General features: G+C 34.1%; 1 protein-coding gene across 1 annotated transcript in view; it reads left to right on the top strand.

The window, feature by feature from the left end:
- LOC130900776 (fringe glycosyltransferase) overlaps positions 1–13,831 on the top strand; it is a 176,505-nt gene that overhangs the window by 115,266 nt on the left and 47,408 nt on the right. The gene's annotated exons all lie outside the window — the stretch shown is intronic.

Raw genomic sequence — 13,831 nt, 5'->3', positions numbered from 1 at the left:
ATAAGGCTCAATCATACATGTATTTTGATGAATGGGTAAGGACCTTAATATTTCCGAATACAGTTCTGCGTACACGGTAACAGACTACCCCCCTTCAATTTAAAAAAAATGGGCCTATAATTGCCGATGAGGACATGGCAAACCAAACTGTTACCTTGGCTGGATGAAGAGGTCTAACATGAAGTTGATGAATATTTTAATCACTCTAGTACCCGAAGTTTTGTTTGTTCACGAATCCCGAGAAATAAAAATATTCCTCATCACTTAATTAGAGGTTGGGAAGATGTTCCACATTTTTTTAAACCATGCCCAAAAATGTCTAACAGAATTGCCGTCCGGTAGCAAAATCGTTTTCGTTCAATGCCTGAACCATTTGAATTTAGTAAGGGTGATGTTCTCAAGATCCGGATCTTTGCGGGCTTCTTCCTACAGCTTCCTTCTTTTGCTCGTTGTTTCACCGATATTTTCAAAATTTGTTACCCATAACTCTATTGGATTTACACTAGGTAATGGGATTATATTATGGAAAAATTTAGTACCAAATTGTACGAAATCTAATATATTTCCAAGATTTCGAATACCTATGTATTCATCATCAGGGATTGAAAATATAATCAAAGTACAATTTAAGAATTTCTATAAAGATCTGTCAAAGCTGAACGTTTGTAAATTCAGAAAAAACTGGTTTGGCAAAAGGCTGCTGGGGTAGACTGGAAGAACGCCATTTGGATTTAGTAGCAAAGCACCAATTCACCAGTTACATTTCCACTGACTAGCTCCCAAATCCGGGACAATCGTATCCCGGGGACAGACAAGACACGGGACAAGCGAATGGAAATAAGAACTATTCCGGAAAATCCGGAACAGCTATGCTAGACATTGGCTGTTTGCGATTAACTACAAAATGAGTACGAAAACGACGCTTAGCTGCTACATAGATACTGGATTGGTGAAACGCTTTCAAAGCGACGACATAGGCAAAAATGAAGAGTGGAAAATTAACGAATGGGTACTGAGCAGAAAGCGCGAATGGAACGAACACATAAGTAGAATGAGCGAGGAAAAAATAGTAAGGGTGGCACGAGACAACTTACCACTGGGGAGGAGTAGTATGGGAAGACGACGAAAAAGATGGAGTAATAATCTTACCATCTATTGAGACAATAGTCATGCTGCGAAGAATGAACAGGCAATCTGCCTAAAATGGAGTAAGGAGAAAAAGAAGAAGCTTTCAAAGCAAATGCTCAGTATTATTTTGGCCACTGATTGAAATGCTTTGAGGTGGGAGGTAATCTGACCTGTATAAAAATTGAGGAGTATCTTAATTAATAGTAATTAGTATTGAATTTTTCGGTTTTTCTAATTTTTCTATTCCAATAATTCTTTTAATTCATATATTTTGCCTCAACCACTCTTTAAAAATTGACATAATGAATATTCACGTCGTTATCCATAAATTATCCTTCTAACACGGTCCACTAATTCCGATATCTTTTCTTATCGTTGATATTGATAAAGATTTATCGCCTCTTTATATGTATGAATTTGATATTTATCACCTGAAGATGTTATCTAATTAGAATTCATTATGTTAGCGCACTTACCTCCGCTACTGAAATTTTACCGCAAGAATAGATACAAGAAAAAATAACCGAGTGGTATTAGAGTAGAGCAGAAACTAGAAAGACGAAGTGTTTCACTCACGATCTTAGTAATTTGTCATCATTACCTCAATTTGAATTACAAAATTAAGTACAGGCTTTATTACCTATTTTCTACTACCACATACCAAAAATCATTTGTATTCTTATAAAACTAAATATTAATAAAGTACAAGTAAAAAAATGTTGATTTACATTGCGATCCACCAATATCCAAAAGTATTCGTATTGGATAATGGATGTCTTGCAAAGAACTCAAAGCTCCCATTTGTTTTAATCATGTATTTGTTAAAAAGTATCCATATGCATATATATTTTCTTCCATTTAAATGAGAAACAACATAAGTCTGTTACTTCCTGGCCGGCAGCCAAGTGGTTTGCTGCTGTGGACTCAGTCGGCCGGACCGATATCGGCATGCCTGGCACTGGCGATGGCGCGCCGATAGCCGGCAGTGATAGAGTCGTTTCCACTTGACCGACCGCGCTTCGTTCGCGAGCACACGCAATCGTTCATCATACCAGTTTTGTAGGTACAACTCAGTTGGTTCTTGATAGTTGAATTAAATTTCTAGTTCAACTTCTGCTTATATTAATATCAATTGACTTTATGAATGATGTTGGTTTACGAGTTCTGGCTATTAAATAACTGCGCGTCTAGAGGCCGCCCTAGACGGGTGGGTTGAAAAACGTTGGGTGTTGGGTGGTAGTGCGTTGGGTATCTATATATCTTGCCTATGCACGTCCCAAAATACGAGCAACGTATCAATCTAAAATTTCTCGTTAAATTGAAAAAAACTCCGACTGAGTGCTGTAAATTGTTGCAAGAGGCTTTGGGGACAATTCTCTACCTAGTGCGCGTGCTTTTGGGTCGTGTAAGCTCTTTAGTGAGTGCCGAGAGAGCACTGACGATGATCAGCGCCCAGGTCACCCTGTGATTGTTTCAACTCCGGAAATTTGCGCGCAGATCTTCGAATGAGCATCCGGATGATTGCCGAGGCTGTAAACGCCAATAATGAAAAATTTTACACAAGGAATTACACATGACAAAAGGCCGTGTGTTCCAAAAAATCCTCTCTTGACTCTTGACCAAAAGCTCTGGCGTCAACGGGTCTGCTCAGATTTCCTTGAAAGATTAGAAAAAGATCTGCTTTGAAAGAAACCTGATTTGATTCGATGGAAGCGGTAAAGCAAAAAACGGCAGAGCTCCTAAAGGCACTCACCAAAGAAAACTTCCAGCACTGCTTCGATCAGTTGAAAAAACGTATGGAAAGGAGTGTGGTAAGGGGAGGGGAGTATATTGAAGGGGAGCATTCGAATATAGAATAATAAAACCATTTATCGTAACCAGTTTCGTTATTTAATAGACAGAACTGGTATTGTTAATTTTTTTTGGGTTCTTGTTGTTTGTGTTCTTCTAATTTTATGGCTCTTTTTATAGACTCGTGAGTTTTTTTGCTTCCTTCTATGTCTCCTTCTATTATATCAATGATCTGATTATGTGAAAATAATAAAATGTTTTGATATCAACATTCTGGTGAAAAAGTTTTTTAATATTTCCACAAAATCAAACAAAAACTACAAGGAACAAAATGACGGTCCCAGTAAAAAGTTTAAAACGAAGAAATTTGTAGAGAATGAAACAATGGAAGCAAGATATGCAGAAAAAATTATAAAAACGCTAACCCAAATAGAGAGCCTCGACACAAATAATGAATGCAAACACATCGAGGAGACCATAAAGAAATCGGCAGATAAACTAATATCAAAGAGAGCAAAAAAAGAAATGGTTCGACAAGGAATGCTAGAAAGAAATGGAAAAGAAAAAACGTATTAATCAAAAAATGCTGCAAACGGTTGCTTCTGAAAATAGTAAAAAGCACTATAAGCAAAGAAGTATAACTAAAAAGATATCCAGAGCAAAAAAGTGACCGGAAATGGAATAAAAGATAAAATGCATCGAAGATAGAGTGGTAAATCAAGAAATGAAGAACTTCTATCAAGAATTTAAAAAGAATAAAGGAATGGAGCTACAACAAATTATTTTCTTCGAAAGCAAACAAGGCAATATAATAATCGATGCAGACGTGGATAAGTGGAAGGAATACTTCCAAGAAATGTAAAATACAACAAATAATGAGGAAGAAACATGAAATAGCAACTCTAACGCCGCAAAATTAAGAAAAAATACAATTGATTGAAAGTTTATGGAAAAATGAGATGATGCCAATATACAAAAAACGAAAAAGGACGACTGTGTCAATTATAGAAGAATTGCACTTTTGGACACAGTGTATAAAATAAGAGCAAAGTGTCTAGATAACATATAAAAGTAACCTGCCGATATTTACAGTTTTCATCGACGTCCAAAAGGCATATGACATAGTTAAAAGACAACATCTTAATAAAATAATGAAAGAACTGAAAGTACCTATAAAATTGTGAAAGCTTACGAAAATGAACAAAGTCAAAATTGAAATTAAGATCTTCAATTCCCGATAACAAATTGAAGGATTTTTGTATAATGGTCTTGGTTATTTATGTATTCTATTTTCAAGTTTTTGTTTACTAAGATATTCACATCAAATAGTTATATACCAAATGTTCAGTTATTACAAATCGCAATTGAAAGTAGCTTAAGGAGTTGCAGGGGCGGCATTGCGAACGCGCCTGGCAGGCTTCACGGAAACAAAAAAAGCCACTGTAACGTGTAGTTTATAGTTTGTGGGTGTGTACTGAAGTTTAATTTTTTTAAACTTGATTTGTCAGACATAGACGGAGGAAATATTAACAATATGGCTTATAATTTATCATTTCTAAAAATAGACAAAATTTTCTGTATCATATTTAATAACACTTCAAAGTTGAATATTGAATTGAACTAATGAGAATACTTATTCCATGTTGTGCTTTCTTACATCACAAGTAGAAGTTTTCTTATAACTTTAGAAGTTTTAAACAGATTATTAAAATGCGCGATACTTTATTGACCAGCGGCACACTAAAAAATTAAAAAAGTTCAAATGAGTTCTGAAGTAGTCGAATTTGAATGAACTCTAAAGAGGCTTCCTTTATTCAGATATTAATTCAAAAATGCCCAAAAACACGACTATAAATAAATATGTATTCTTTCTGTCAATATTTTTTCCAGTCAGTAGTCCTCCATCTTCTTTTGTCCGTTTTTATTTTTCGTAGTTCTACTTCTTTCATTGTAAGTGCTTAAAATCGTATTGCTTTTATAGTGCTTTTCGGTTTTTACTCAGTTATATACCACTGATTATCAGTAAAAAGGTTCCAAAAGGCAGCAATTCAAAACTTCTAGTGAAATCTCACTGGCGATTTAGGAAGAGTAACTAAGCGATTTACGGTCAAATTATGAAGTTTACTATGAACAAGCAATCATCATGCAACATATAGTGAAATGTGTCTTCCATCAGGCAAACAAGATGTCGAAAGGAGCAATTTGTAAAGGAACGAGCGGTGATTGTCTTTAATCACAGAGTTCAATTTTGCAAGAATCGAAATCATATTTTAAGGCGAGTATCCGCTGGGTTTTAGGTACGCAATTTCAACGACACCATTCTGATAACCAGGATGTCATAGATCTAACCGATACAACTAAAAACATCAGGTAACGGTGAAGAACTGACTACCATGTTATGGGATTCATATGATGTTGCGCTTATCTGGAGACGAGCTACCCATTTAGGAGCCCCCAGGCTTAGCTTGAGCCAACGCTGGGAAATCTGGTCTTGGCAAACCAATAATGGCCCTGGTTGAAGCCTGGGTAACTTAGCCCTGGCCATTCTATAGTCACCCAAGCCAAGCTATACTCTGGATAACCAGACCTTGGCAATCCTATAGTTAGCCAGGCTTGACAGAGCTCTGAATAACTACATAAAGTTTTGTTCTAATATCTTTTTCATAATAGATATCTCAACATTAAACGGAATAATTTTTTCTGAATAAAAGACAAAAAAAAGTATGGGTCCTTTATATTTTTGATTATTTAACTAATATTTTCATGTACATTAATTAGTAGAAAGCATTAAAAGAAGTTTGTCATAAAATATATTTCTACAAGTAATCAGGCCTGGTCTAGGCTTGAAAACCAAGCGAGGCACATTGTTATTATCCCAGAGACCTAGTAAGTCTGGGTTCATAACGACTTCCAAGCTAGGGCCAGAGTTGGTTAGGTTACTTGGCCCAAGTCAAGGCCTATACTGGGCTCATCGTAAACTCCTAGGCGAATGACACATATCGCGTGTCACTTTGACGAGTTTACGTGAAGCAATCCCAAAGAAAAGTTCTAATATCTTCGGTGAATCATCTTGCTGCTTGAAAATGCTAAAATTGCGCAAACGTGAATGATAACTTATCTAGTACATTATTTTCTTCGGAAACTAATATAAAAACAACCTCCTGAGACTTCTCTCATTGGACTCTGACCTCCAAGATAGGTTAAACAAGTTGGTTTTGATCCATATCTCTTCGTTATGTAGAGAAAAAAATGACTATTTTTTCGTTTTGCAACAGATCTGATGACGAATTTTTATATAGATACTTTGGATGATATCAGTTGGCGACCACGTTAACGCATATATGTTATAATACCTCTTCTATCATAACTTGTCTGCATGATTTGAATCCACGTAAAACCACGTTTGAGTGGTTTCCAATGCGTTCCGCTACAGCTAAATTCAAAATATGTAGAAAAGTCACTAATCACTAACGGGTTTTCAACTGTATAGAATCTAAATAGATGAACGAGTCTCATTATAAATAATTTCATCTCGAGTTGCCTATAAGAAATGACCCTCGATGGCCCAGTAGCGGCTCTAGCGCGGACCACGCCTAGAATTTATGCAACACGCGAATATTTTTTCGCGAGTCGTATAAGGCCGTTGCGTTCTAATTCCTCGGTCGAAGTTGAAAAAAATTTGTGTTAGAAGGTAATGGATAACGGCACGAGATGTTCTTTACAACAAGGTAATTGATTTTAAAGAGTAATTTATTCATATGTTCCATATAGGGATAGAGTACATTTTATTTTGTACATAGAGTCATTTAAATTATCAGACTAATTTCGTGATTGCAGCTGTCCAATGTAGAAAGTTGATCGACAAATTATTGGTTCAATATTAATTACAGGATAATAACAGGATAATATTAAAATCAACACATCTAAATTTAATTCCAAAAATCCATTGTTTCACCAACTTGAATTCTGAAATTTGGTAGCTCAGCTTTAGACAGAACTGAACAACATAACCCATTTTTGGAAAAAGCAAAGAAGCCATTTTTTGTTTGCCTTAAAATTTTAAAAGTAATTTTTGAACCAATTTGAAGTTAAATAAGCTATTTCGGGTTCACAATGAATATTCAATAGCCGTTATGTCATAAAGTCGATCAAAAAAGCCTTTTTGAAAAATGGCTAACTTATTTTTTGATTTTTTGACCAATCTGAGCAAGGAATAGTACATTATGTTACCAGGGGTAGAAGGCTATCATTAATGTTAAGCCCAGATTCTTGCACTTCCGAGGCGTTAAGGCCGCTTGACATGGTACAAGAAATATCTATCAAGGTCAAAATATTGCATAGATGGATATAGCACGTCGCTTGACATTATGCAAGTTTCTTGCCATTGCATCATGGCTGCCACTAACAAAAATTCACTAATGGAATTAAAAAATACCTTACCTCAGCTGAACTTCATCTGCGCTGAAGTATTGCGCCTTGCATTGCATTGCACGTTGTATTGCATCATATCAACCGCTCTTTAATGAAATATACTATCTTGTAAAACAACGTGTAATGAAATGCAAAACGCCTAGTTTCTTGATCAAAAGCATACGCAGATGAAGTTCAGCTAAAGGCCGCTTGATATGATGCAATACAATGTGCAATATTTCTTGATAAAAGGCATGCGCAGGGGAAGAGGTATGTACTTACTTTTACCTTATCAACCAACCTGTTTGTCAGACTCAAAAAGTAAAACAGCAGCAGATATAATTATTGACGGCGATCCTCTGACCACTTTTTCATTTCGTTACTTACTTAGTTGTATTATTCTCTTCCACAAAATATGAATAAAAATTAAGACTAGGAATAGTCATTTTGGTCCAAATGAAATTTAAAAAAACCGTGTCGTCACAGAAACAAATCAAAGAACACATTTAATTCAAAGAATCCATATTAACAAACTTAAATCAAAGAGCTCACTTCATTTTTTTGGTCAAGTTGAGCCCAGAAAATTCATTTTTACACAAAATTATCTCGGAGAAGCTATATGTTATTCACATTATAATTTGAGAGTTAGGAAATATTAAAAAAATTATGCAACTTTTGTAAATTATTTAGAAATATTCAGATATTGAACGTTTGAATTTTTACATGCACTCTCCTTTCTATCACACTTTTATGGTGCGTCCACATGATACAGACTTTTGTTTGTACAGTTATCTGTACAGACTATGAAGTCTGTACTTATATAATATTTATATAATTTTACCCAAACATTTGGATAGAATGTTTATACAGACTTTTCATTACTTTTCGTTCGAAAATACAATTTAAATTTCTTAGCTACGATAAATACACTGACTTACATGCATACTCCGACTTTTGGATCGCACCCACATTTGTCTGTACTGTCTAGTTTGCACAGACAAAATTCTATAGAATTTTATGGAAGTCTGTATCGTGTGGACCCACCATTAGATTCACAAGTCGCCTGTAGTGGTTAGGTAATTCCTCAGAATGAAATATAAGAACAATAGTCAAACTAAATATTTGGATCTATGTTTTTATCAGCTCTCAGAAATGAGTAAACTTCCTAAGAAAACAAAAACAAGAATTTGATGGGAATCAATATAAATTTTGAATTATGTGCTCAATTTCCTTTGCGAAATGGAACAAAACATAAATGAGAGGTTAATTAGAATTTGAGAATACAAAGAGTTTCTGGTCTACAATTGTCAGTTAGGTTGAGTATATTTAGTAAGGCTTAGAAACAAAACCATCTACGTTCACATTGAGAGAATGTTTAATTTTCAAACGGCAAGTGAATTTCCATACTCTAGACAAACATGGACACGACGGAGAAATTTTGGATATATCTTATTAGATATATACAATTAAGATGTTGAGTATCAGAGACGACCAACTGTGATTCCAAGAAATTATTTTAGAGACCTATATGGGTTAATTTCTGACAAATTTCAATAACGACAGATATTTGATGTTTAGGAGATGGTCTACTCTGGTTGTGAATGTCTCATTATAACCAATTGATATACTAATTAGTTGGGACAGTACATAAATCAAATGAAAAGTAAAATGAAATTTTAAAAGCCGAATAAAGGTAAGAATATAAGTTATAAATTTAATGGTCCGGACATAAAAGCAATAAACAGAATTAATTCCCAAAATTTATGACTTCTTAATCAGTATTCTTGTAATATTTATTTTAAAAGAAGCTCAAATTTTCTAAACCCTATTAAATCTTTCGTCTCCTGATTCATAATAACTCAGTACCAGTTTAATACCTTGTATGTTCTATGCTGGAAGTCTGAAAATTTCAATATTATACAAATTCTATTTGTAGTAGTATTCAGTCCTACACGGTTTAAAAAAATGCTACCAATAATACGTGACAATATTTCTCGAGTCTGACAGCTTTTACGACATGCTGAGTAAGATATTTATAGTGATGTAACATCTTTAATTAAAAATGTTAGTTAATTATGAATTCCCAAATTATTTACAGGCTGTTGCATATAAAACGTCGCGATCAACGGAATCCTAATAGATTCTGTACATTAATTATTATGGTACCCTTGAAAACGAAAATTCGAAAATTTGTATGGTTTGTAGAATGTTTTGACTAGCACAACCCCATAGTTAAATACCATAGGACCAGGGTTTGGATGTATATATTTTTTTCTAATCCCAAGTAATATACCCATCTTAGTAGGATAATAAGCACTTGCTATATTAATAAAACATTACAATGGAGAGGTATCCTCCAATAAGGATCTTCTTTTTACACTAACTTGAAAAGATTTTATGACAACATGGACTATAATTTATAACTGACAGTTTTTATGTTCCAATTAAATTTATTTAAGTTCTTTTGGTGTGCATCTTATAGTTCATTTGCCGCTTCTTCATAGCTTTTTTTCTTAATGTTGCAATATCGACCTTAAAAGTTAAATCACACAACAGAATTTAAAAAAAGATGTAGATTCCAGCGATGACGATTTCGGGAAATTATGTTAGGAACTTTTTGCAGAGATACCCAAAAGTAATCATTGCCATGGGTGGAGATTTTGTAGTACTGATTTCTCCGCTAGGGCCTGCCTAGCGCAACTCGTCGCCACTAGTGACCGTTTTTGCTAGTGCTGTTTCACTGCTGCTTCGTTTTTTATGATGGTAAATTTAAATGAAGAACGTGCCGCTGTGAAATTTTTTCTACTCGATAAAAACGCTCCTGAAACTATTTTAATGTTGAAAACTACTTACAAAGATGATGCTAGGGGGAAAACTCAAGTGTATGAGTGGTTTTCTTGATTTAAAAATGGCGACATGTCGATTGATGACGTCCTGGACGTTCTGGACGTTCTGGACGTCCATCAACTGCCCGAATTGATGAAAATGTTGAAAGATTTCGGGAGCTTGTGTGCACAGACTGTCGGTTCAGCAAACAGGTGACTGATTCTTCCACCATGACAACGCACCTGCACACTCAGCCATCACTGTTAGCCAGTTTATAGTTAAAAATAACATGGTTCCGCTGCCCCACGCACCTTACTCGATTGACCTGGCTCCGTGCGACTTTTTCTTGTTTCCACGCATGAAAAGGGGCATGAAAGGATTTGAAAACATTGAAGACATCAAGTCAGACAGGAGGTTGCAGCCATCTCTAAAGATGAGTTCAAACAATATTTCGGACAGTGGAGGAAACGCTGGGACAAATTTATTACTTCTAATGGAGAGTAATTTGAGGAAGATAAGGTTGTTTTGTGAATATTTGTAAATATATAGCATTTAAAAAATAATTCCGGTTATTTTTGGGTATCCCCTCGTATATTTTTCAGTCTATGTTGATAATAGAAATCAAAAAGAAAATAAAAGACGTGGTAAGCCAAAATGTTTCAATCACCAGCCGTAGTGAAACTTATTTAGTGATTTTTTTTTCAAATTCGTCCAGAAAACTAATAACTGTGTAGTCGTAATCGGGCTCGAACTTCGTCGGACTCAGATAAAAACAACGATCTTGTTTAGCCTCATAATCATTATGGCTTATCACTACAACTTAACTTACAAATTAACTGATCTAAAAGTTTAACTGACACGAAAAGTTACTACTTTTTATATATCAACTACTAGTTGCATGTCTGTGAAAAAAAGATATCGGAAGAGTCATTTTTATTAAAAATCTCATCAAAACTATGAAAATATTAGTGTAAAATCTATTAAGTCTATTATGAAAAAAGCACAACTAATAATCAATTGAAATTTGATTACCAGGGTTTCTTGAAAAGTAATTTTTTTTTGAAATGTCAAATGAAGAGCTAATTTGATTGCTTTATAATCATGTTATTAACCTATAAATTAAATGATGAAAAATAATGATAAAAATAGTAGTATCACAGGTATTGGAAATCGAGCACAACCCATAGTCATACTGACGCAGAACATAATTTTACGATAAATATAAGATCTTAACAATTTCAATCGCGCTCTCTTTAACTTATAGCTGCAATGAACTTTTATTTCTTTTTCTTTCTATTTTTAAATGAAATTTTAATGTAATTTTTAACCTAGTTCTTCTCGGCTAAAAAATGCCAACCCATTTTATGGTACCATCAAACGGACTTTTTCATGTCTTACTTAGATAATTATGTGCTTTGTTGCCGTTTAATTCTGCGCAACTATTTTCAAGGTCACAGCTCAAGAATCTCTCCACTACCTCCATTCGATCAACCTAATTGAATATAACTTCATCTTGATAATTAAAAGTGAATATTGGAAATGATGAAAATAAAGTTCAAAAGATTAGCCTATAGCTTCTTGGTGCAAGGTAATGACATTTTTTAGAAAGAATTATGGTGACTGACTACTAATGGGTTTGTATCGTCTAAAATCGTAGATACTGGATCACAGATAGGCCTCAATAAGTTATAAATTATAAACATCAATACTCTAGAAGTAAATATCAGTTGTAGTTGATATTAGTAGCTCGAATGATTAGTCCCTTTCTAAAAACTTTGATTATTTAATTTAATGTTCCGATGAATAATTGTGGAATGCAAGTCACAATCTTAATGATCATACTCATGATTCAAAGAAGGTTCGTAGTGAAACTCATAATTCCATAAGCGCCGAATAGAAAGAAGATGTTACCACCGAGGTTCCCCGATCACACACCCCATTAAATTTATAATACAAGGAGCTAATACGAACAAGACAAGATACTTTAAGAGATTAGTAATATTGAATTTAGAGGACAAAGTTGAATATAAAGAAAAAATAAGTTATTAAGACATTCGAAGAAGTAGAAATCGGATATATCTCGAATAAATGACGCCATGTATAACCTAAAGTGCATTGATAGAGAATAAAAGCAAAATTGAAAGAAAGAGGCACTATTCCGTCAGTACTATCTTTTTCAATCTATGCCCTAATGGCCGATTCATAAATTTGAATTTCCGTTTTCGTTTCTGTTGCCCTTGACGTTTGCTGTTACAAAATCAAAAAACATTGAAATGCATAAAACCATCCATAGTTGCCGTTTAATGTCGCTGTTTGCTGATAGGTCTGCCGTTGGTGACTTTCAACATAAAAGAATTTCATCTTTTCCCATCAGTGGTTTGTACTAATAGAAAAGGGCCAATCACATCCATTTGCGTTCGTCACGTTTGTCCCAATAAAAAACTCTTCATTATTTTCCATAATATCGTCCATAAATATGGGATTACAAACAAAAATACAAAAATGTCACGAAAACAAAAAGCAGTACACACATAAAAATTTTTTAGGTTAACAGCAGCAACCTCAGTTTACGAATAGGGTCTAGATTTTGCTACGAACGTCAAACGGCAAATGTCACCGGCGAACGGCAACCGTAAACGGAACGTCAAGTTTACGAATCGGCCTTAAGTAATAAGAATCGTGTTATGTAGATCATAGTACATCATGAAATCAATTCCAAATAGAGTAAATGCGAAACTTGTTTTGGAATAAGTGAATTATACAGAAAGATAATAGGAAAATAGGAGATGTAAGTTGAAACTAAACAAAAAGCAAATTTTACTTTGTAGGACCAAACCGTAATAGCTTGTAATTATAATATAACATCAACAAATATTGTAGAGAATACACAATTTATTTCTTGATCTTTCTACGTTTCCCGTTTTAAATAAATCCGCTAGAACAGTTATACATCACGCAAGAAGGTAGCCCATAATTTTAGTCTATAACAAACTGTAATTAACGGCAATGAAGTGAGTTGCAAACTGCATAGGGGCATATAATTATAGATATTTGTCAGAACCTTCATCCGTGGATACAGTAAGATTCTCAGATGTAACAAGGAACAACTACTAAGATATACTCATTGGAAATATTTATTATACCACTTTAGGTGTATAATTTCCAAACAAAAAAAAGTTTTCGATGAAATCATACAAATGAAAACAATCGATACGAAAGCATCTTTATGTCGAATATCGACGATAGGTTTTCTTCATCGTAAATTTAAATATAGAGATTAAAATCGTTCTTTCGAATATTATCACTTATACTATTCTTAATCATGAAACTAGTTCGTGAAGCTGACAGTCGACTAACAAATTCCTGCTAGGAAAAAGTCAATAATCATTTATAACTCTGTAACCTAGTTACGTTGTCAAGTATATTAATATTACATTTACCATTAGACCCAACCCACTATAGAAAGTAACGTGATGAACGATATCAATTAAAAGAACTCTAATGGACGATATAATGTGTACTGAAATCTTTCAGTTGCAGAACCGGCGCTCACATTCACGAGAATTTCAAACTAGGAGAAAGTTCAGACGTATATTCAATACAATAATTAAATTTAGATAAAATTAATGCTTTGAAGTTTTCAATTTTGATCAACTGCACTTATGTGGTTTTCGAT

This window comes from Diorhabda carinulata, chromosome X (genome assembly GCF_026250575.1).
Source record: "Diorhabda carinulata isolate Delta chromosome X, icDioCari1.1, whole genome shotgun sequence".
Taxonomy (NCBI): domain Eukaryota; kingdom Metazoa; phylum Arthropoda; class Insecta; order Coleoptera; family Chrysomelidae; genus Diorhabda; species Diorhabda carinulata.
Note: the sequence above shows the minus strand (reverse complement) of the source record. Positions and strands in the feature narration are given on the sequence as shown.